Source organism: Rhynchophorus ferrugineus, unplaced genomic scaffold (genome assembly GCF_030347505.1).
Source record: "Rhynchophorus ferrugineus isolate W39M unplaced genomic scaffold, kcgeb_rfMv2 rfM10, whole genome shotgun sequence".
Taxonomy (NCBI): Eukaryota; Metazoa; Arthropoda; class Insecta; order Coleoptera; family Curculionidae; genus Rhynchophorus; species Rhynchophorus ferrugineus.
The window spans coordinates 17,367,883-17,392,730 of NW_027472589.1; the positions used below are offsets into that span (position 1 = coordinate 17,367,883).

The 24,848-nt window shown below is 32.7% G+C and overlaps 1 long non-coding RNA gene across 2 annotated transcripts in view; it reads right to left on the reverse strand.

Moving 5' to 3' along the window:
- The window catches only part of LOC143203748 (uncharacterized), a 175,278-nt gene that overhangs the window by 103,267 nt on the left and 47,163 nt on the right, over window positions 1-24,848 (reverse strand). For both annotated transcript variants that reach the window (XR_013007425.1, XR_013007424.1), the window contains exon 2: window positions 209-264. This is a non-coding gene — a long non-coding RNA (uncharacterized LOC143203748). The remainder of the gene's footprint in view (window positions 1-208; window positions 265-24,848) is intronic.

Here is a 24,848-nt window from a genome sequence, read left to right on the forward strand (position 1 = left end):
AGAACGGTATAATTATCTAATATTGAGTTCGCATTTGGCATTCAAAATTAATCATTTATTAAATAATTTAAATCAACAGTTTCTCTATTTTATTAATGAAATAGGCATGTAAATTTCGAGCAAATTAGTGCGATAATAATGTCGTATTTCTTCCCTATATATCAATAATAGTAGAAATAAAGATATACTTAAATAAATTAACTCTAACCTGATTAAGACAGTCTCCCCAATGAGCTTGATCCTATCCTGCAATCGTATTGATACCTGAAAAAAATAAAATAAAAGAAAATAACAAAAATCTTCAAATCCATATTATTAACTCATTTTTATATACATTTACAACTCTCTTTTTTATGAAAATAATATCGAAGTGATAAAATATCGATACAAATCCCCAGCTAATATCGCGGCTTTAGGAGCCTCTGCTTCGGGGCTTTAATAATATGTAAATTAAAATTTAAGTCCCACCTCCCGAATAGGGTTGTAAATTTACTTCATTTACAGCGGGGATCTTTTGTTTTGTATTATGGGGTCTTGTTATTTCTAGCGAATAGTGAATGAATATCGACCTCGGGTATCGATGATGAGACCAGTTCCTTTTTGATCATTAAATTGTGGTTAATTATCTTTTGATGCGTCTTTGAATTAAAAAAAATTATATTAAAATGTAAACATTAATCACTTTAAATATTAAGTTTCGAATAATATCAGGTTTCAAAAAAATCTTTTTTTCGTTTAAATATATTTATTAATTTTCTAGTCTTCCCTGTAGTAGTACTCCACACTATAAAAATATATCGCTTAGGAATAGAAAGGAGCATTAATAGGAAAAGCGAGAATCAAAAGGAGCTTGACGAATGTGTTGGGATTTTTTATCTAATTAGGTGTTTCATTAGGCAAGATGACTTTGTCGTGCAACCGCTTGTATGATGACTTGATAGGTCATGCATTTTTTTATAGTTCTAAGAAATCTACTAACTGGGACACGTTTAGGTTTATAATGCAGGAACAAATCAGTTTAAACGTAAGACTCAAAACTATAGAGCATCTTGAGCCCGATATATAATTGAACAAATTCGGTTTGCTGCAAAAGAACCTATCACGACATCAAGAGACAAATCGGAATATGAAGTAAATTACCCCCTTGGAATTGTATATTCAGTATTATTTGTTATATTGTTTTCACCCATGAATAATGTACGAACTCGGGTACAATTTGTTATCCCGCAAAAGTGAACAGTTCTGGATTTGTTAGGAGCAAATGATAATCCATTTTCGGTCGCCCATGATGGTAGGGAATCAAGGCATCTCTGTAAAATGGTCCAACTTATCAGCAAATAGACGAACATGGATTTGTTGCGGTATCAGCTTATTGATAGAACTGAAAGCTACGAGGAACAGAGTTGGACTTATGCTCAATCCTTGTGGGGCTTCATTTAGCTGGGGATATGAGGATGACAATACACCATTGATTCTAACTCTAAATGCCCCATCTAGCAGGAAGGAGCGTACGAAGCGGTATATCCTGACACCTTTACATTAGGTTAGAGTGTTCAAAATTCTGGATCCCTTGATGGCCTTCTACCATACAGGCCTTCTCTAAATCTAAAACTGCTGCGGTGGTGCGTTGCCTTTTATAGGCGTCCATAACATGATTCCCAAATACTACAAAGTGATCTATGATAAAATATAACCCTTAACGAAACCTATCTGGTGATCACCAAATAATCCCTATCGTTGTATAAAATATATTAATCGACTATTAACATTTCGCTCTAGTAATTTACAGAGGTGGCTGGTAAGGGATATCGGTCTATATCCGTTTGGGGACTGTCTTGACTTCCCAGGCTTGTGAATTGGAACTAATATGGACTGCTTCTATCAAGATGGTAGCTCACCCCTTCCCCAGACTGTACTATAAAAATTCAATGAACATTTTTGTTGGTTTATACTAAGTTCATTGATATAAGAGTTGTTGATATGGAAGTAATACCATCTGGGCCAGTGGAAATGTCTCTACTTTTCGAGGAGGCATCTGAGAATACCTCGTATATCAAAAAGAGGAATACAAATTTTAAGCAACGAAAGAGTAAAATAACGTGGGGCAAAAATCCCGCTGCCATTTCCATTGCCTATAACTTTGCTCAAAGACAAGATAAGTAAGTTTGGTTTTCATAAAATGTTTATTTGGTTTTTGCATTTGTTTTTGTTATGATTGAAAATTTTTATCGGCTAAATGGTGACCGTGACTCATTATGCAACTTTCAGGCTCATTTTAAAGAGTTTTTCATGACATCCTGCAACATCTGAAGCTGAATTTCTTCATTTTCGTGACGAATATTGTCTTTAAGTTGTTTAGTCATTTGTGTTTTATTCACATAAACTTTTGATTTTAAAAAACCCCATAAGAAAAAGTCTGGTGCTGTTAAATCCGGAAATCTGATTGACCATGCTAAATCGCCACTTCACGCAATTAGTCTTAGTGGAAAAACGTCATTCAATAATTGAATTGTTGAACGAGCTGTGTGTCCTGTGGCCCCATCTTGCTGAAATCACATGTCCATGGTCCTTGCTCTTCCATTTCAAGAACAACAAAATTTCGAATCATGTCTTGGTATTGTTCAGCAGTAACGGTAATTGCAACACCTTGCTCAGTTTCAAAAAAAAAAAAAAAAAATAGGGACCACTGATGTTTCCAGCATGAATCCGGAATAAATTAGTTAACCATACGCTAGTGAATGAAATAATGTTTCATGAATTAATTAAGGATTCTGTGTTTCCAAAAACCGACTGTTGTATTTATTGACGTAGTCAATGAGAGTTTCATCGCTCATTATAAATTTAGATAAAAAATCTTCAATTTCACCAAACAGCTTTGGGATCGCATAGTGTACTCAACTTGTTGATAAGGATCTCTCGGTAGTAATTTTTGGACTAATTGAATTTTGTACGGGAATATTTTCAAATCAGTTTTCAAAATTCGCCTTAAACTGCGTGCAGAAATATGTAGCTAGGAACCACGTCTGCGAATTGATGCTTCTGGAGACTCTGCAACACTATGGCGCACCAGAGTCACATTTTCAGCGTTACGAGATGTCCTTTTTCTTCCAGAACGAGGCCTGTCTGCTGTTGTACCGTTACTGTTGAAAATTCGCATGTAAACGATAAATTGTCGTTTTGCGAGTCATTGAACCATTGGGATATTTTTGACGCTATTTTCGCTGAGTGGCAATAATGGAACGATTATTTTCAATAAATATTGTTACTATTTCTGCTTGTTCTAATAGCGTATATTTATCCATAATAAAATGTGTACGTTTACACAACACAATGGTTTAAAGCGAATCTGAGCTAAAAGTCACATAACCAAGATGGCGCGCTATCAAAACGGTAGCGGGACTTTTGCCACATATGTTATAATACAGCAGGGTGACAAAAATAAACAAGGTGGAAAATACTGAAATAAGAAAAGACCTCAACGTAGAATTATTTAGAAGTATACATAGAAAATCTCAACTTAGGAAGCTTTATGGGGCCGCTTGCAGCGCATGGAAGATACAAGACAGACTAGAATATGACAAAGGACGACCTGGGCGAGCTAGGGACGAATGTATCAGCAAAAACCTTCAGGAGGAAACCAAGCAAGAGGAAGCAAGAAAGAATAAGCCGAATTTGTACATGCAACATAAAATAACACAATAATATACAAAATTGTATTATTTTGTCGATCCCCGGGACATAATTCAGTGTAAAAAAGTTGCTTTTTATTCTACATTTTAATTTCACAGAGAAGAGTAGCAACTTGTAAACAAAGGAAGTGGAGATAATGTTTTCTCTATTCTATAAATAGCTTGATATAAGAATTAAGGTTTTAGAAGCATAGGAATTTAGCCTCGGGAGAGTTTCCAGTCAATTTTTTATATATAAACACGAGACACAATAACATTCTCTACAAAAGGAGGTAATATCTAACATATTAGATACGACAAAGGCAAAAAACCAACAAGAAAATTGCGATTTTCAGCATACTGAAAACAACTTCAGCCTGTTGAATATCATTCAGCTTCCACTAAGCCCCCCCGCATCAACCCCGTGAATAAAAACAGACAGCCCGACATATTTTCTTTTTGGAAATGCGCTAGTCTTTACCAGGCAGCGGCGGAAAAACGAGGGGGACGGGCGATGCTCCCCGGGAGAGAATTTTTCACGTTGGGGAACGGATCTCGTCTCGGGGGGCATAAAGAAAGCCCGAACGAGAGGGGGGCGCGGTATTAAAATGTATTCCGGTCGGGGTAGGGTGTAGGTGTTCGGAAGCGGTGCCGGCGGGGCCCCGGGGGTTGGTGGGGATTGAAAGGTGGTCGTCTTTTGTCGACATTGTGTACGATAAAAGGTTGGAGCATCGGCGTGCATCCGAACTAAATGATTCACCAAAAGAAAAGACGGATCGTCCGAGGAAAAGTGATTTTTTTTAGTCCCTGCTCATGTCGGAGAGTTCCATTGTGTGTTGTCGGTATGCTGCTTTTATCGGCCCGATTGCGTATCCAGCGGGGATAGAAAAAGAGCGGCTGCCGATAGGGAATTTATGACCGGATATTTTTAGTTCTTTAGTGTTAAAAAAGTCATGAGTTGTTGGCGAAACCTGATAAAAAAGTAACAATTAGCCGGTGTAATATTTGTAGTAGAATGAAAGCTGTTACATATTGTCGGCAAATGACAAAATAAATATGTAAGACCATTCGTTTTAGACGACAGTAAACGCTATTATTTTATTATTTATTATATTACGCGAGTATTTTAATTTTGTAGCATTAGTCTTAAAATTTTCTATGGAAAAACGCGATATCTATTTCAACTGAGCCCAAAACTGGATTTGATTTATTATTATAGTAAAGATAAGAACGATAAATTTTCATGATTGAATGTTTTATATCTATAACTTTTTGATACTGCAGATATTTCAAAAGATTATCTACAATTTGCAAAATCGGTCATTTTAATTTTTTTTTTAATCGAATGAAAACACTTTTTTTGATGCAGCAATAATTCGATAATAATAATTAATAAATCTTTGCGGTTTTCTTAGTGTGAAGAACAAAAGTAGGCGTGTAATGTAAGATTAAATTTCTAAAATTTAAAATATCTAAACAGCATCAACATTTTTTATAGGAATATTAACCGCCGAATTTGTAACAAAACATTTTCAAGCAGGTCCAGTAGAACATATGGCAACATTTCAAACCGAAATAGGCGAAGATTTCGATATGATAACAAGAAGTTAAGATGAAAATTGTCCTTGTTGTTCAAATAAAAGTATTGTGAGATAATGAATATACGATTATACCATAAGTAATACTAAAGGAAACTATAACTTTCATACACACTTTATTTCAAGGGGTGTTGGCCACCGAATAAAATGTCGATATTTCGATATATCGATATTTTAATCAATATCGATATATCGTTTTCGTATACTATATAGATGATTTCAATATTTTATAAAAAATATATTAATATTTTTGAGAAAAAATTAAAATAGTGAAATATTAATCTAAACATTATTTTTCTAAATATTTTAAAAAGTAATAATATTCTTTGAGGGACTTTTAAAATTAAGCACCAAAATTCACCAAACATTTAAAATTATATACCAATTTTGGACGTTTATTATCTGGAAATTATCTAAAATATTAATGATTCTTAAACCAGGAAAAATACCAGAAGATGTGACCTCCTACCGACCTATAAGTTAATTACCGATAATCTCGAAAGTTTTCGAGAAATTATACATAAAAAAGCTAAACTATATAATAGAAAAAAGAAAAATTATTCCAGAACATCAGTTTGGCTTTCGCAATAAGCATGGGACTGGAGAACAAGTGCATAGACTTGTAAACAAAATAAACTCTGACCTAAATACCAAAAGATGTTGTTCGGCTGCTTTTCTACATATATCTCAGGCTTTTAACAAAGTATGGTATACGGGCTTGCAGGTTAAACTAAAGAAACTTCTCCCTCATCCGGACTATCAGTTACTGAAATCGTATCTCACTGATAGACATTTTATTGTAAGTCAAGGCGATGAACATACCGAATTAAATCCCATATATTTAGGAGTTCCGCAAGGTAGTGTAATGGGTCCAGTACTGTATCTTCTGTATACGGCTGATCTGCCCACCACAAAAATAACTACTGTGGCAACATATGCAGACGATACAGCAATCTTAGCATCCCATGAAGATCCAGTCACAGCATCAATAAACCTACAAACCCACCTGGAGTAAATACAATGGTTGAAGACATGGCGCATTAAAGCCAATGAAACAAAATCCACGCATATAACGCTAACCCTGCGTAGAAGAACATGTCCACCAGTGAATATCAATCATCGTCAACTCCCTCAAGCAGAGCATGTTAAATATCTTGGTATGCACTTAGATCGACGCCTAACCTGGAAGAAGCACATACTCTCTAAACGGAAACAAATGGGACTAAAATTATATCAAATGTATTATTGGCTCATTGGGCGCAAATCCAAGATATCATTAGATAACAAGGTATTGCTGCATAAGTCTATACTCAATCCCATTTGGATTCCATATATCGAACTATGGGGTACCGCCAGCAAATCTAATAAATCTATCATTCTACGGTTCCAAAATAAGGTGTTGCGTGCCATTGTTGATGCACCGTACTATATTTCAAATAAAGTGATACAACGCGATATTCCTCTAGAACCTATAACGAGTGTAATTCAACGTGTTTGTGTGAAGTACTTCGAAAGAGTGTCAGCGCATCCCAATGTACTCGCTAATCAGCTAAATATCCGACGTGATAGTGAAGTGCGTAGACTAAAAGGTTTAGCACCACCTGATCTGATTACTGGACATATGTAGACATTAGAATAAGCTTTAGAATAAGACTAATTAATTAAGATAATATTTTCTACAGAAGATTGCTTAATGAAGTGATTTTCTGCATACCATGTATGTATAATATGGACATAAGAAATACTTATTGCCAATAGGGCAGATTGTGGACTCACGAAGAATATTAAAAAAAATTGATAAAATATCAGCTAAAAAAATATCGATATAACGATATATCGATATGTTTTCTGCGTCCCTAATCCATTCCTTTTAGACTAGTTAATGTACAATACATCAACAAAAAGCTGGATAGTCAGTTCAGTAGTCAATTCCCTAATAAGGCTAGTCTATCAAAAATAGTAATAAAAATTGCAGTAAGTACTAAAAATTAGACAATCATTTTAATCATCACATATTTCTCTAACGATTATATATTTTTTTTATGCTTTATGTTTAGGTGAAGTGTTGCTAGAATTTGTTGAGCCAATGATGATGAAAGTTATATTAGATAGAATTTTGCAAGATATAATGAATAGTGAAGGACGATGATTTGAAATGATCAAATTTAGGTATAAGAATAAATACATAGACCATAAATATATGCAAACATATAATACGAAGTTTGAATCGAACAAACAAAACATATAATATTAACCATCAGTGACACCTTAATGATCTATTGACTACTACTCTGGAGCCGGGAGAGTGAAACCAACAAGGAAAAAAGAATATATTCTTATTCAAGAGCATAGGTAAATAAGTTATTATTTTGTAAAAACAATGGTGTATTGACTGGAGATTTCTCTCAGGCTAAAATTACGATGATCCGCAAGATGAAGATTGTGTTTTTAGATAGATGAGATAGAGAAATATGGTTGTAAATACTATTAGACAAGTCTTTATGTAATTATGGTTCGTGGACTTTCTGTAAAAATGTTTCAATACGTTCTTTTTAGATTTTAGTAATAAAATTTTTCATTTTCCAAGGTTTCCCAATTTTTATTTATTTGGTAAACACAAATTACAACACTTGGAATTATTAAAATATGCATATAAATTCAACAGTGATCATATTTTCAATTTAAAATAAGGCATTTCTTGAGAACAGTTGTTTTGAAACAGTCGATTCATCAATCGCTATGTCATCTGAAAGTTATTGAAGAATATGGGGCAGATTTTTCGTCCAACAACCCTCGCAATTCATTATCTTTGATAACTGTTTTGGTCCTTCAGACCCTCAATTGTGCTATGACGATATAATGATATAATAAAAGTGTTTGATGGGCTTCGGGAACAGGCTTTTCCGAATAAATTAACCAAAGTTATTGTTGGGACGTAAAAATATTTCAATTATATTTATTTTTCTAAAGTGTTTAGTTAGTTCGTAAAACGTATCTTTTGTGTGTCATACAGTGTGTATGACATTCGGCACCTACCGCTGAAATAGTAAGCCCAATCGGCCAAGGTGACTTAGGTTTTTTTTTCTTGGTTTTTTAAGATGGTGCGTATGGAAGATAGTATTACAATCAGTATTAAAATTCACCTCTTTCGAATACTCATATTACTAAGTTATTCTATATGGCTCCGAAACCCCGCTTCTGTTATAGTCTGACCTATGCATGTCATATGAAGAAGATATCTGTATATGATGCGACAACCAGAGCATAGTTGGGAAACAAATTCGGAAACGCAGATTACTATGCTGGAAAAATAGTGAAAATAAAACACGGATCAAGATTATCAGCCGATCACAAATTATGGTGGAATTCAGTGAAAAATGTTCGAAGTTGTGCGGCGATAACAGCGGAGTATTGGTTGAGAAGGCACCCAGCCCGACCGCCGACTCTGGATTGATGATAATGAAGCTTTAAAACAAATTATTATGAGAGAATATTAGTGCTAAAATGAAAACTTATATAAGAAAAAACAAAACGCACGTAAGGCGAAAATATCTCTTATTAAAAGGATACTTTTTAGTATGGAACTTTTTACCCTTATTGAAGATCCCTGATTATGTCAATAAACAGAAAAATATTGAGAACTGCATTGAATTTCAAAAGCATGGTACTGTGAAAGATGGAAAACGATCTTTGTCCTTAGAAATTCTAACAAATCAGGTTATAGAAAGGAATATTTGGTCTAGCCCTCTGTACCATCACGAGAAACCCGCGATAGGAGCGGCAATAATAAATTGTGATACTTTAAATGTCTCAATAGCAGCGCTAAAAAATATTGATGGTGCCAAGGCTAAGAAGCTGTACCACTCGTAGCAAAGCATAATATCATATGAAATCAATCAAATCGTAGCGGGTTCTTCTCAGTTTACTCTTTCCAGGTTAATCTTCGTATATTTTTATAATTCTATCTACATTTAAGTTAAGTTATATCTAGTGTAATTTAATTTAAGTTCTTTGATTAATAAATAGTTTTACTTAACTTCGTCTAACCCGGATTCATTTTAGTAAAGAAGAAGCAAATGCACTTTTCTATACGTGTCTTCCATAATTAGTGTCCATAATATTAATTAGTGTCTATATACTTATTAAGCTAATCATGTTTCTCTCAACAAAGTGAATAATTTTAAAATGAAATGTTAATATGACTAAAAGGTAAGATTATTTTATAAACTGTAACAACCTTAGAGCATTAAGCTTAAGCACATATTACTTTTAATTACTTAATTTAATTTTTTTAATTAAAACAATATCGAATACAACTAGGCATCTCTATAATATAGTAATTTGTTATTTTCTATAATACATTTTTTCTGTAGGTTCAAAGAATAAATTGTCAAATAGTTATTCAATTTATTGAATTAATCATAAAACATTTTAATAATTATCAGCTGGTTAAAATCTGAACAATTTATGTAGTTAGCATAAGTTTGTCTTAATATTTTAAATATTTATTTTTGTAGCAATAAAATTTTTATTTTTAAAGTATATTGAAAAACAACAAATTCAGTAAAAAACCAGGCCTGTTTGATATATTGATATAAAGTATAGTTTCTTTACCTATATTTCAAAATAAAATTGCATAATTCTTCACTTGTTTATTCCACTATTCAATCTTTAAAACAGTATTTGTCATATTTTTTCGTGACCGAAAATCTATTTGTTTCAAGCTACCGTTTCAGATAGATCATCTTTAATTTGTCATCAATGGATTTCGTTAATCTACTGCTTCTTCTACTTTGGATTGTGTACAACATGGAGCCTAAAACATCACTGAAAAACTATTTTATAATTGCTAATATTTCTGACAAGATTCATTTTCACCCTTGGCGTACAAATTAATGTATTTATTATCTGCAATATTTGGTTACCTTTTATTACGAAACTAATTGACTACTAAAACTTGAAATGGATTAAAAGTTAATAGCAATAAAATTTAAAGAAAAATCTGAATAAATTTTACAGATACCTAACCCTGTACCTAATACAATGATATACTATCACTCCAGAACTACTACACAAATATTTTAGGTGCAAAAATTCTCCGTCTGAATCAGCTTTAACTATGTCACGTTTTCTGGCGCTGTTTCCGTCAAAAAGGGAGGCAAAATTTTCGTTAAGCCGATTAATATATATTAATGGAAAGTTATAGATGGAAAACTATTTTTAAAATAGTAAAATAATATTAAAACTAGTTAGGTTAACTGCGTTTAAATGTTGTTGATTTTAATAATTCGTAGATGCAACAAAGCATATCGCTGATAAAAATACGTGCAAAAACCTAATAAATATATCCATGTGACAATATATCTAATGACATTTTCAAGATAGTAAAACACAGCGAACCTATCGATTGAATTATATCCAGCAATTATTTTCTGTGGGCACTAAAAGCAAAATTGTCGATTTCTTGCCGAGCCCGACCCAGCATTTATCGAAGAAAAGGAACCATTACACTATAATAATCGTAATAATATCGAGTGGTGTGTACTTTCAAATATAATATCCTATAATATTTTAAGGTTTGACGACGGGGAATTTTACGAACGGCAATAACAAAGGCAAACGGTTGGGCCTGGAAGTTTCATGGCCTATCCAGATATTGGTGCATTTCATCGCGGAGGGCCAAGGAACCGACGCCGTCTGGCGCAATAATTTATTTAGTACGCAATTTGGCGTCGGTCTATCGTCGCCGCACGCCCATACCGGCATAAATAGGAGGTTTTGCGCCCCTACGATCGCTTTTGTATAAATTTTAAACGTATCGAGTCTGAGCGGGGTCCCGAAACTAGGTTTTTTATTATGTCTCGTGGATTTACTGATCGCCAATTAGTATTGGAAATTAATGGGAAACTTGCTGTTCATTTGATTTTTTTTCTGACCTGTTCATGAAAATTTCCGCAAGGCCTGTTTTATACAATATATTTTAAACTTGCCAATCACCCAAACCAAATTTCGAAAATTATTGGTTGTTGATTTGTAAAATATCGTATTGTGGATTCATTCAAACTGATTTTTCCTGGCCTTTTCGTGAAAAAGTGTGAAAAGAATATCTAATAAAATATTTTCCATCTCTAGCCGTTACATTTTCCTAGACCTTGCCCAACATCCAGACCAAATTTCGGAAAACATAGGTCGTTGATTTGTAAAAAAAAATATATTGTAAATTAATTTTAAAGGATTTTTTTCCTACCTGTTCGAGAAAAATTCCGCAAGGCCTGTTTTATACAATATGTTCCATCACTAGTCATTACTTTTTCCTTGATCTTACCCATAACCCAGACCAAATTTCGAAAATTATTGGTTGTTGATTTGTAAAATATTGTATTGTGAATTCATTCAAATTGATTTTTCCTGGCCTTTTCGTGAAAAAGTGTGAAAAGAATATGTAATAAAATATTTTCCATCTCTAGCCGTTACATTTTCCTAGAACTTGCCCAACATCCAGACCAAATTTCGGAAATCATAGGTTGTTGATTTGTAAAAAAAATATATTGGAAATTAATTTTAAAGGATTTTTTTCCTACCTGTTCAGAAAAATTACGCAAGGCCTGTTTTATACAATATGTTCCATCACTAGTCATTACTTTTTCCTTGATCTTACCCATAACCCAGACCAAATTTCGAAAATTATTGGTTGTTGATTTGTAAAATATTGTATTGTGAATTCATTCAAATTGATTTTTCCTGGCCTTTTCGTGAAAAAGTGTGAAAAGAATATGTAATAAAATATTTTCCATCTCTAGCCGTTACATTTTCCTAGAACTTGCCCAACATCCAGACCAAATTTCGGAAATCATAGGTTGTTGATTTGTAAAAAAAATATATTGGAAATTAATTTTAAAGGATTTTTTTCCTACCTGTTCAGAAAAATTACGCAAGGCCTGTTTTATACAATATGTTCCATCACTAGTCATTACTTTTTCCTTGATCTTACCCATAACCCAGACCAAATTTCGAAAATTATTGGTTGTTGATTTGTAAAATATTGTATTGTGAATTCATTCAAACTGATTTTTCCTGGCCTTTTCGTGAATAATTGTGAAAAGAATATTTAATAAAATATTTTTCATCTCTAGCCGTTAAATTTTCCTAGACTTTGCCCAACATCCAGACCAAATTTCGGAAATAATAGATTGTTGATTTGTAAAAAAAATATATTGGAAATAAATTTGAAAGGATTTTTTTCCTACCTGTTCAGAAAAATTACGCAAGGCCTGTTTTATACAATATGTTCCATCACTAGTCATTACTTTTTCCTTGATCTTACCCATAACCCAGACCAAATTTCGAAAATTATTGGTTGTTGATTTGTAAAATATTGTATTGTGAATTCATCCAAACTGACTTTTCCTGGCCTTTTCGTGAAAAATTGTGAAAGGAATATTTAATAAAATATTTTTCATCTCTAGCCGTTACATTTTCCTAGAACTTGCCCAACATCCAGACCAAATTTCGGAAATCATAGGTTGTTGATTTGTAAAAAAAATATATTGTAAATTAATTTTAAAGGATTTTTTTTCTACCTGTTCAGAAAAATTACGCAAGGCCTGTTTTATACAATATGTTCCATCACTAGTCATTACATTTTCCTTGATCTTACCCATAACCCAGACCAAATTTCGAAAATTATTGGTTGTTGATTTGTAAAATATTGTATTGTGAATTCATTCAAACTGATTTTTCCTGGCCTTTTCGTGAATAATTGTGAAAAGAATATTTAATAAAATATTTTTCATCTCTAGCCGTTAAATTTTCCTAGACTTTGCCCAACATCCAGACCAAATTTCGGAAATAATAGATTGTTGATTTGTAAAAAAAATATATTGGAAATAAATTTTAAAGGATTTTTTTCCTACCTGTTCAGAAAAATTACGCAAGGCCTGTTTTATACAATATGTTCCATCACTAGTCATTACTTTTTCCTTGATCTTACCCATAACCCAGACCAAATTTCGAAAATTATTGGTTGTTGATTTGTAAAATATTGTATTGTGAATTCATCCAAACTGACTTTTCCTGGCCTTTTCGTGAAAAATTGTGAAAGGAATATTTAATAAAATATTTTCCATCTCTAGCCGTTACATTTTCCTAGAACTTGCCCAACATCCAGACCAAATTTCGGAAATCATAGGTTGTTGATTTGTAAAAAAAATATATTGGAAATTAATTTTAAAGGATTTTTTTCCTACCTGTTCAGAAAAATTACGCAAGGCCTGTTTTATACAATATGTTCCATCACTAGTCATTACTTTTTCCTTGATCTTACCCATAACCCAGACCAAATTTCGAAAATTATTGGTTGTTGATTTGTAAAATATTGTATTGTGAATTCATTCAAATTGATTTTTCCTGGCCTTTTCGTGAAAAAGTGTGAAAAGAATATGTAATAAAATATTTTCCATCTCTAGCCGTTACATTTTCCTAGAACTTGCCCAACATCCAGACCAAATTTCGGAAATCATAGGTTGTTGATTTGTAAAAAAAATATATTGGAAATTAATTTTAAAGGATTTTTTTCCTACCTGTTCAGAAAAATTACGCAAGGCCTGTTTTATACAATATGTTCCATCACTAGTCATTACTTTTTCCTTGATCTTACCCATAACCCAGACCAAATTTCGAAAATTATTGGTTGTTGATTTGTAAAATATTGTATTGTGAATTCATTCAAATTGATTTTTCCTGGCCTTTTCGTGAAAAAGTGTGAAAAGAATATGTAATAAAATATTTTCCATCTCTAGCCGTTACATTTTCCTAGAACTTGCCCAACATCCAGACCAAATTTCGGAAATCATAGGTTGTTGATTTGTAAAAAAAATATATTGGAAATTAATTTTAAAGGATTTTTTTCCTACCTGTTCAGAAAAATTACGCAAGGCCTGTTTTATACAATATGTTCCATCACTAGTCATTACTTTTTCCTTGATCTTACCCATAACCCAGACCAAATTTCGAAAATTATTGGTTGTTGATTTGTAAAATATTGTATTGTGAATTCATTCAAACTGATTTTTCCTGGCCTTTTCGTGAATAATTGTGAAAAGAATATTTAATAAAATATTTTTCATCTCTAGCCGTTAAATTTTCCTAGACTTTGCCCAACATCCAGACCAAATTTCGGAAATAATAGATTGTTGATTTGTAAAAAAAATATATTGGAAATAAATTTTAAAGGATTTTTTTCCTACCTGTTCAGAAAAATTACGCAAGGCCTGTTTTATACAATATGTTCCATCACTAGTCATTACTTTTTCCTTGATCTTACCCATAACCCAGACCAAATTTCGAAAATTATTGGTTGTTGATTTGTAAAATATTGTATTGTGAATTCATCCAAACTGACTTTTCCTGGCCTTTTCGTGAAAAATTGTGAAAGGAATATTTAATAAAATATTTTTCATCTCTAGCCGTTACATTTTCCTAGAACTTGCCCAACATCCAGACCAAATTTCGGAAATCATAGGTTGTTGATTTGTAAAAAAAATATATTGTAAATTAATTTTAAAGGATTTTTTTTCTACCTGTTCAGAAAAATTACTCAAGGCCTGTTTTATACAATATGTTCCATCACTAGTCATTACTTTTTCCTTGATCTTACCCATAACCCAGACCAAATTTCGAAAATTATTGGTTGTTGATTTGTAAAATATTGTATTGTGAATTCATTCAAACTGATTTTTCCTGGCCTTTTCGTGAATAATTGTGAAAAGAATATTTAATAAAATATTTTTCATCTCTAGCCGTTAAATTTTCCTAGACTTTGCCCAACATCCAGACCAAATTTCGGAAATAATAGATTGTTGATTTGTAAAAAAAATATATTGGAAATAAATTTTAAAGGATTTTTTTCCTACCTGTTCAGAAAAATTACGCAAGGCCTGTTTTATACAATATGTTCCATCACTAGTCATTACTTTTTCCTTGATCTTACCCATAACCCAGACCAAATTTCGAAAATTATTGGTTGTTGATTTGTAAAATATTGTATTGTGAATTCATTCAAATTGATTTTTCCTGGCCTTTTCGTGAAAAAGTGTGAAAAGAATATGTAATAAAATATTTTCCATCTCTAGCCGTTACATTTTCCTAGAACTTGCCCAACATCCAGACCAAATTTCGGAAATAATAGATTGTTGATTTGTAAAAAAAATATATTGGAAATAAATTTTAAAGGATTTTTTTCCTACCTGTTCAGAAAAATTACGCAAGGCCTGTTTTATACAATATGTTCCATCACTAGTCATTACTTTTTCCTTGATCTTACCCATAACCCAGACCAAATTTCGAAAATTATTGGTTGTTGATTTGTAAAATATTGTATTGTGAATTCATTCAAACTGATTTTTCCTGGCCTTTTCGTGAATAATTGTGAAAAGAATATTTAATAAAATATTTTTCATCTCTAGCCGTTAAATTTTCCTAGACTTTGCCCAACATCCAGACCAAATTTCGGAAATAATAGATTGTTGATTTGTAAAAAAAATATATTGGAAATAAATTTTAAAGGATTTTTTTCCTACCTGTTCAGAAAAATTACGCAAGGCCTGTTTTATACAATATGTTCCATCACTAGTCATTACTTTTTCCTTGATCTTACCCATAAACCAGACCAAATTTCGAAAATTATTGGTTGTTGATTTGTAAAATATTGTATTGTGAATTCATCCAAATTGATTTTTCCTGGCCTTTTCGTGAAAAAGTGTGAAAAGAATATGTAATAAAATATTTTCCATCTCTAGCCGTTACATTTTCCTAGAACTTGCCCAACATCCAGACCAAATTTCGGAAATCATAGGTTGTTGATTTGTAAAAAATATATATTGGAAATTAATTTTAAAGGATTTTTTTCCTACCTGTTCAGAAAAATTACGCAAGGCCTGTTTTATACAATATGTTCCATCACTAGTCATTACTTTTTCCTTGATCTTACCCATAAACCAGACCAAATTTCGAAAATTATTGGTTGTTGATTTGTAAAATATTGTATTGTGAATTCATTCAAATTGATTTTTCCTGGCCTTTTCGTGAAAAAGTGTGAAAAGAATATGTAATAAAATATTTTCCATCTCTAGCCGTTACATTTTCCTAGAACTTGCCCAACATCCAGACCAAATTTCGGAAATCATAGGTTGTTGATTTGTAAAAAAAATATATTGGAAATTAATTTTAAAGGATTTTTTTCCTACCTGTTCAGAAAAATTACGCAAGGCCTGTTTTATACAATATGTTCCATCACTAGTCATTACTTTTTCCTTGATCTTACCCATAACCCAGACCAAATTTCGAAAATTATTGGTTGTTGATTTGTAAAATATTGTATTGTGAATTCATTCAAATTGATTTTTCCTGGCCTTTTCGTGAAAAAGTGTGAAAAGAATATGTAATAAAATATTTTCCATCTCTAGCCGTTACATTTTCCTAGAACTTGCCCAACATCCAGACCAAATTTCGGAAATCATAGGTTGTTGATTTGTAAAAAAAATATATTGGAAATTAATTTTAAAGGATTTTTTTCCTACCTGTTCAGAAAAATTACGCAAGGCCTGTTTTATACAATATGTTCCATCACTAGTCATTACTTTTTCCTTGATCTTACCCATAACCCAGACCAAATTTCGAAAATTATTGGTTGTTGATTTGTAAAATATTGTATTGTGAATTCATTCAAATTGATTTTTCCTGGCCTTTTCGTGAAAAAGTGTGAAAAGAATATGTAATAAAATATTTTTCATCTCTAGCCGTTAAATTTTCCTAGACTTTGCCCAACATCCAGACCAAATTTCGGAAATAATAGATTGTTGATTTGTAAAAAAAATATATTGGAAATAAATTTTAAAGGATTTTTTTCCTACCTGTTCAGAAAAATTACGCAAGGCCTGTTTTATACAATATGTTCCATCACTAATCATTACTTTTTCCTTGATCTTACCCATAACCCAGACCAAATTTCGAAAATTATTGGTTGTTGATTTGTAAAATATTGTATTGTGAATTCATCCAAACTGACTTTTCCTGGCCTTTTCGTGAAAAATTGTGAAAGGAATATTTAATAAAATATTTTTCATCTCTAGCCGTTACATTTTCCTAGAACTTGCCCAACATCCAGACCAAATTTCGGAAATCATAGGTTGTTGATTTGTAAAAAAAATATATTGTAAATTAATTTTAAAGGATTTTTTTTCTACCTGTTCAGAAAAATTACGCAAGGCCTGTTTTATACAATATGTTCCATCACTAGTCATTACTTTTTCCTTGATCTTACCCATAACCCAGACCAAATTTCGAAAATTATTGGTTGTTGATTTGTAAAATATTGTATTGTGAATTCATTCAAACTGATTTTTCCTGGCCTTTTCGTGAATAATTGTGAAAAGAATATTTAATAAAATATTTTTCATCTCTAGCCGTTAAATTTTCCTAGACTTTGCCCAACATCCAGACCAAATTTCGGAAATAATAGATTGTTGATTTGTAAAAAAAATATATTGGAAATAAATTTTAAAGGATTTTTTTCCTACCTGTTCAGAAAAATTACGCAAGGCCTGTTTTATACAATATGTTCCATCACTAGTCATTACTTTTTCCTTGATCTTACCCATAACCCAGACCAAATTTCGAAAATTATTGGTTGTTGATTTGTAAAATATTGTATTGTGAATTCATCCAAACTGACTTTTCCTGGCCTTTTCGTGAAAAATTGTGAAAGGAATATTTAATAAAATATTTTCCATCTCTAGCCGTTATATTTTCCTAGAACTTGCCCAACATCCGGACCAAATTTCGGAAATCATAGGTTGTTGATTTGTAAAAAAAATATATTGGAAATTAATTTTAAAGGATTTTTTTCCTACCTGTTCAGAAAAATTACGCAAGGCCTGTTTTATACAATATGTTCCATCACTAGTCATTACTTTTTCCTTGATCTTACCCATAACCCAGACCAAATTTCGAAAATTATTGGTTGTTGATTTGTAAAATATTGTATTGTGAATTCATTCAAACTGATTTTTCCTGGCCTTTTCGTGAATAATTGTGAAAAGAATATTTAATAAAATATTTTTCGTCTCTAGCCGTTAAATTTTCCTAGACTTTGCCCAACATACAGACCAAATTTCGGAAATAATAGATTGTTGATTTGTAAAAAAAATATATTGGAAATAAATTTTAAAGGATTTTTTTCCTACCTGTTCAGAAAAATTACGCAAGGCCTGTTTTATACAATATGTTCCATCACTAGTCATTACTTTTTCCTTGATCTTACCCATAACCCAGACCAAATTTCGAAAATTATTGGTTGTTGATTTGTAAAATATTGTATTGTGAATTCATTCAAACTGATTTTTCCTGGCCTTTTCGTGAATAATTGTGAAAAGAATATTTAATAAAATATTTTTCATCTCTAGCCGTTAAATTTTCCTAGACTTTGCCCAACATCCAGACCAAATTTCGGAAATAATAGATTGTTGATTTGTAAAAAAAATATATTGGAAATAAATTTTAAAGGATTTTTTTCCTACCTGTTCAGAAAAATTACGCAAGGCCTGTTTTATACAATATGTTCCATCACTAGTCATTACTTTTTCCTTGATCTTACCCATAACCCAGACCAAATTTCGAAAATTATTGGTTGTTGATTTGTAAAATATTGTATTGTGAATTCATCCAAACTGACTTTTCCTGGCCTTTTCGTGAAAAATTGTGAAAGGAATATTTAATAAAATATTTTTCATCTCTAGCCGTTACATTTTCCTAGAACTTGCCCAACATCCAGACCAAATTTCGGAAATCATAGGTTGTTGATTTGTAAAAAAAATATATTGTAAATTAATTTTAAAGGATTTTTTTCTACCTGTTCAGAAAAATTACGCAAGGCCTGTTTTATACAATATGTTCCATCACTAGTCATTACTTTTTCCTTGATCTTACCCATAACCCAGACCAAATTTCGAAAATTATTGGTTGTTGATTTGTAAAATATTGTATTGTGAATTCATTCAAATTGATTTTTCCTGGCCTTTTCGTGAAAAAGTGTGAAAAGAATATGTAATAAAATATTTTCCATCTCTAGCCGTTACATTTTCCTAGAACTTGCCCAACATCCAGACCAAATTTCGGAAATCATAGGTTGTTGATTTGTAAAAAAAATATATTGGAAATTAATTTTAAAGGATTTTTTTCCTACCTGTTCAGAAAAATTACGCAAGGCCTGTTTTATACAATATGTTCCATCACTAGTCATTACTTTTTCCTTGATCTTACCCATAACCCAGACCAAATTTCGAAAATTATTGGTTGTTGATTTTTAAAATGTTGTATTGTGAATTCATTCAAAATGATTTTTCCTGGCCTTTTCGTGAAAAATTGTGAAAAGAATATTTAATAAAATATTATCCATCCCTAGCCGTTACATTTTCCTAGACTTTGCCCAACATCCAGACCAAATTTCGGAAATCATAGGTTGTTGATTTGTAAAAAAAATATATTGTAAATTAATTTTAAAGGATTTTTTGCCTACCTGTTCGAGAAAAATTCCGCAAGGCATGTTTTAGACAATATGTTCCATCACTAGTCATTATTTTTTCCTGAAACTTGTCCAATATCCGGACCAAATTTCGGAATTTATTGGTTGTTGATTTGTAACAAAATTTTATTGGGAATTTAATCAAAAATTTCGCAAGGCATGTTTTAAACAACATGCTCCATTATTAGGCATTACTTTTTCTGGAACTTGCTCAACACCCAGACCCAATTTTGGAATCTATTGGGAACTACTATCGCAGTATACTTTCCAGAAACCCTAGCAGGCTTCCAACCACCAGAGAACTAAGATACGGAATTCTATACCTCGAATACCTTTTCTCTCTGGATGAGCTCCGACCAAACATATCCAAGAGCAGAGGTAGTAGCCCAGAAGAAGATGGCGTGAGAACAACCCATATTAAGGAATTACTAAAATATTAATTCAAACATCAGGACATACATCAGTTTGGGTTTGTCAATAAACATTCAGCAATTAACAAGGTGAATATAATAACAGATGTTATTGAAGATGCCTAAGAAGGTGAAAAGGTATGTTCAGCTATATTCTTAGAAGTAGCACAAGTGTTCGATAAGGTATAGTTTGACAGTTTTGCACATTTGCTACAGAAAATATTATCGAAGGAATACTGAATTATTAAAATCTTGTATTACAGCCAGAATGTTTAAACTCAAACAAGAGGAAGCATACTCTAAAATAAAAGAAATTAAAGCAGATGTACCACAAGGAAGTGTACTCTACACATGTGGTGTACAAATGGAAAATATTACGATGGCCCCATTTAGGTATTGATGACACTGCGATTCTGCGAAGTCACACGAAAACAGGCAAGTGAAAATATAAATAATTACACCCAATCCTGGAAAATAATAATTAACGAAAGTAAATCTGTCCATGTAGAGTTCATATATAATAGAAACGCATAAGCGTCAATAACCATGAATAATAGTAACATTCCATATAGCAACAACGCTAAGTATTTCGGAATGAATTTTGATACAAAATTTCCATGAGTTCAAATGCAGGAAAACATACTGATTGGTAGGAATAACATCACAATTACTAGTATATAATAAATTGCTATTATACAAGTAAGTATTGAAACCTATATGAACATATGAAATGCATTCATGAGGATATTCCGTGACAAGTAATATAAATATAATACAAGTTTCCGAGACCAATGCCTTGAGAAGTATTGTAGGTGCACCCAGATATTACGGGACTGATTATTTAGACCGATACCTTCATATAACCTACTGTCACTCAAGAAATCACCATTTCAGGACATAGACTGGTGACAATCAAACTATTAGATCTCATGTGGTTTAGTGAAATGAGGTGCCAATATTTAAGAGAAAAGAGCAGTTTTAATACACAAACATTATTAGAGACTAATATATGCCTAATGGGTGGTACTAGAAATATACCTAGATTTACGTTATTGTAAAGATAAATTGCGGATTAATTGCGGACAATGAACAGTAACAATGTAATAAAAAAATTAAGAAAGAAAACAAACCTGACAAATTAAGGTGCTCACCGGAAAGCATTCACTAGAATTCCGGGGAAAGGGGCTTTTTCACCATCGATCAATAGGTGGGAATAGAATGTGATATTATGCGTATCTTTAAAGAGGGAAAACACATCGTCGCAGTGTTAATAGATATAGAGAACGCATTCGACTCTGTCAAATTGTTAAACATCCTTGATATTCTTGCCAAATTGTATGCCAACTCTTTCAATCGGTTTTTCTTTGAAAAACACAAATTCAAGATAAAAGCAAACAATATGCTTTCCTCTCCATTCCCCCAAACTATCGCAGGGTTCTTACATCGAACCTTTATTGTTTTTAGTAGAAATTAAGTCAGTCAAATACCTAAGTAACAGGTGAATTGAAAAGTATCCGGCCTGACACATAGATGGTGCTACTAGAATTAAATTCATATGTTTTTTAGTTAACCCTAACCCTCAGAAGATACGTGTTTAAATTTGAACAGCTGTCGGATCATTAGTTTGTGAATTATAGCATTTCGAGTGAAGCAACTTTTGTTATTGTGAAAAAAATGGATAAAAGGGAATTTCGCGTATTGATAACATATTGCTTTTTGAAGAGAAAAAATACAGTTGAAGCAAAAACTTGGCCTGATGCCGAGTTTCCAAACACTGCCCCAGGACAATCAACCATCAAGGATTGGTATAAAAAGTTTAAACTTGGTAAAATGAGCACCGTAGAGGGTGAACGCAGTAGACTCCCAAAAGAGGTTGTTACCGATGAAAACATTTAAAAAATCCCCAAAATGATTTTGAATGACCATAAATTGAAATTGAATGAATAGCAGACACTCTAAAGATACTGAACATATGTGTACATCATATCATTCACGAATATTTGGGTATGAGAAATCTCTGTGCAAAATGATTGATGATTCAGAGCAGTGTTTGAAGATCATTAAGCGTAATAAACCGGAGCTTTTACGTAGATATGTGACAATAGATGAAACATAGCTCCATCATTTCACTCCGAAGTCCAATCGTCATCCGAGTAGACTGCATACGATGAACTCGCTCCAAAGCGTGGGAAAACGCAACAGTCGGCTGGCACGGTTATGGCGTTTGTATTTTGGGATGCGTATGGAATAATTATCATTGACTACCTTGAAAAAGGAAGGACCATCAACAGCGATTATTACATAGCGTTATTGGACTATTTGAAGGACGAAATCGCCCAAAAACATCCGCATTTGAAGAAAAAGAAAGTGCTGGTTCATCAAGACAATGCACCATATCACAAATCAGGGAAATATTATGGCAAAAATCAATGAATTGGGCTTCGAATTGCTTTCTCATCTGACACATTCTCCAGATGTGGCCCCCAGTGACTATTTTCTGTTCTCAGATCTCAAAAGAATGCTCGCTGGAAAAAAAATTTCGTCGAATGTAGAGGTGATCGCCGAAACTGAGGCCTATTTTAAAGCAAAGAACAAATCGTACTATAAAAGTGGTATCGAAAAGTTGGAGGGTCCCTATAATCAGTGTATCACCCTTGAAGGGGAAAAATTGATATGTTAATATTAGTTGCAAAGCTACAAATACAGTGAACTTTGGTTGCAGCAATACTTAAATGATCTTCCAGGATGATCGAAGGAAAAATATTTATTTTTCTCCTCTAGTAAATTATCTAGAGTTCTGTTCACCTCTACAGGAAAAGAAACTCTGCTCGAATTAGCGCGCTCTCACTAGACAACAACTCTGTCAGACATAGCGACTCCCACAAATTCCTACTTCTATATTTCGCCTCAAGGATACCCTAGGATTGACTGTCTCGCGTATATTAAATAGTTGAAAATGCTTAGATGTCAGAAGGATATTGAACTGCTACGCTTACCAACTTCAGTTAGGTAACACACAGGGACACATAGATGGTACTAGTTTTATTCTATTCACCCTTTTTTCACTTAGTACTAACCTTCAAAGAAAGCTGTTAAAATTTCTGACATTCTGCTCATAAGTTTGTTAGTTTTTGTGCTAAGAGTGACACTAATTTTGTTTTTTCCAAACACAATGGATCAAAAACAATTTAGTATTTGTATTTCTTGATGACAAAAAATGCAGAACGCAGTGGGCGTCCAAATGAGGTGGTAACACAAGAAAATCCACAAAAATATTTTGAATGATCGAAAAGTGAAGTTGCATGGGTTAGCTAAGGTCGTAAAGATATCAAAAGAACCTATTAGTTTTATATTGCATGATCATTTAACTATGAAGAAGCTCTGTTAAAGATGGATGCTGCCTATGCTTACTGTTGAGCAAAAACAAAAACGTGTTGATGATTCCGAATACTATTTGGCCATGTTTAAACATGACAAACCCGAATTTTTGCAATCTTATGTAACAATATATGAAACATAAATACATAATTTCACTCCGGAATCAAAAAGATCGTCATCTGAGTGGACAGCAGCTGATGAACCTCGTTCAAAACGCCCGAAAGCACAACAATCGTGTGGTTAGTTATGACTTCGGTATTTTGGCTGCGTGATGTAAGATCGACTATCTTGAGAGGGGAAATACCATCAACAGTGAATATTGTATAGTGTTATTGAAGCGTTTGAAGGTCGAATTTTTTTTGAAAAAATTTTGTTTCATCAAGACAACGTACGTTATGTTACGTATGTTAGAGCAGCGCTGGAATGATTGTGTGGCCCTTGATGGAGATTACGCTAATCAACAAAGCTAAATTTTAAACAAAAAAAAATGGCATTTTCTTTGTTGCGCCAGGGATAAACGCTCTGATGTCTTTCCACACTCGTCCAATAGACAGTATATTTTGCTAAGCAGATATAATATGCTAGCTCACCAATATCGATGTTATCTAGTACATGATTTTTCCCGACAATAATTAACATCAATTTCTACAGAGACCAGCACAAAGGCTCACATCACAAATTTCAAAGCAGTCTGTGATCGTGTATCTCTGGAATACTCCACCTGGCAATTATCACTTGAAACTATTTTTGGAGTACGGGTGCGGTTAGATAAAGACAACAATATTCGGCGATTTATTTCGGTACAAATGAAGTCTAATTATATGCAGAAGGAATATTTATTTTTAGACGAACGGTTATTAAATAATAAACAATATATTAACACTAAACACTAACCCTCTATAAGAATATAAAAACAGAAAGAAATGCACGTGGCAGGGTTACCTTCAGGTGTTACGAACAGTGGCACGTCTGATTACTTTTTTAGAGTCGGGAACGGAAAAACCTAACCTTCCAGGCGTCGCGTCATCCGCTAGCTTTACCACCCGAGGTTGCCACGTCGTACCCTCTGTCAGTTCCCCTTGTTGCCACCTCACCGTGGGTGCTAACTTCAGGTATGTGCAACGCCTCGAGTAGATCTGTGGGCTGCTGAGAATTGCGGGAAAATTCGAAACATCTGAAGGTCGCTACATATTTATTTTTCGATAAGGAATATTAC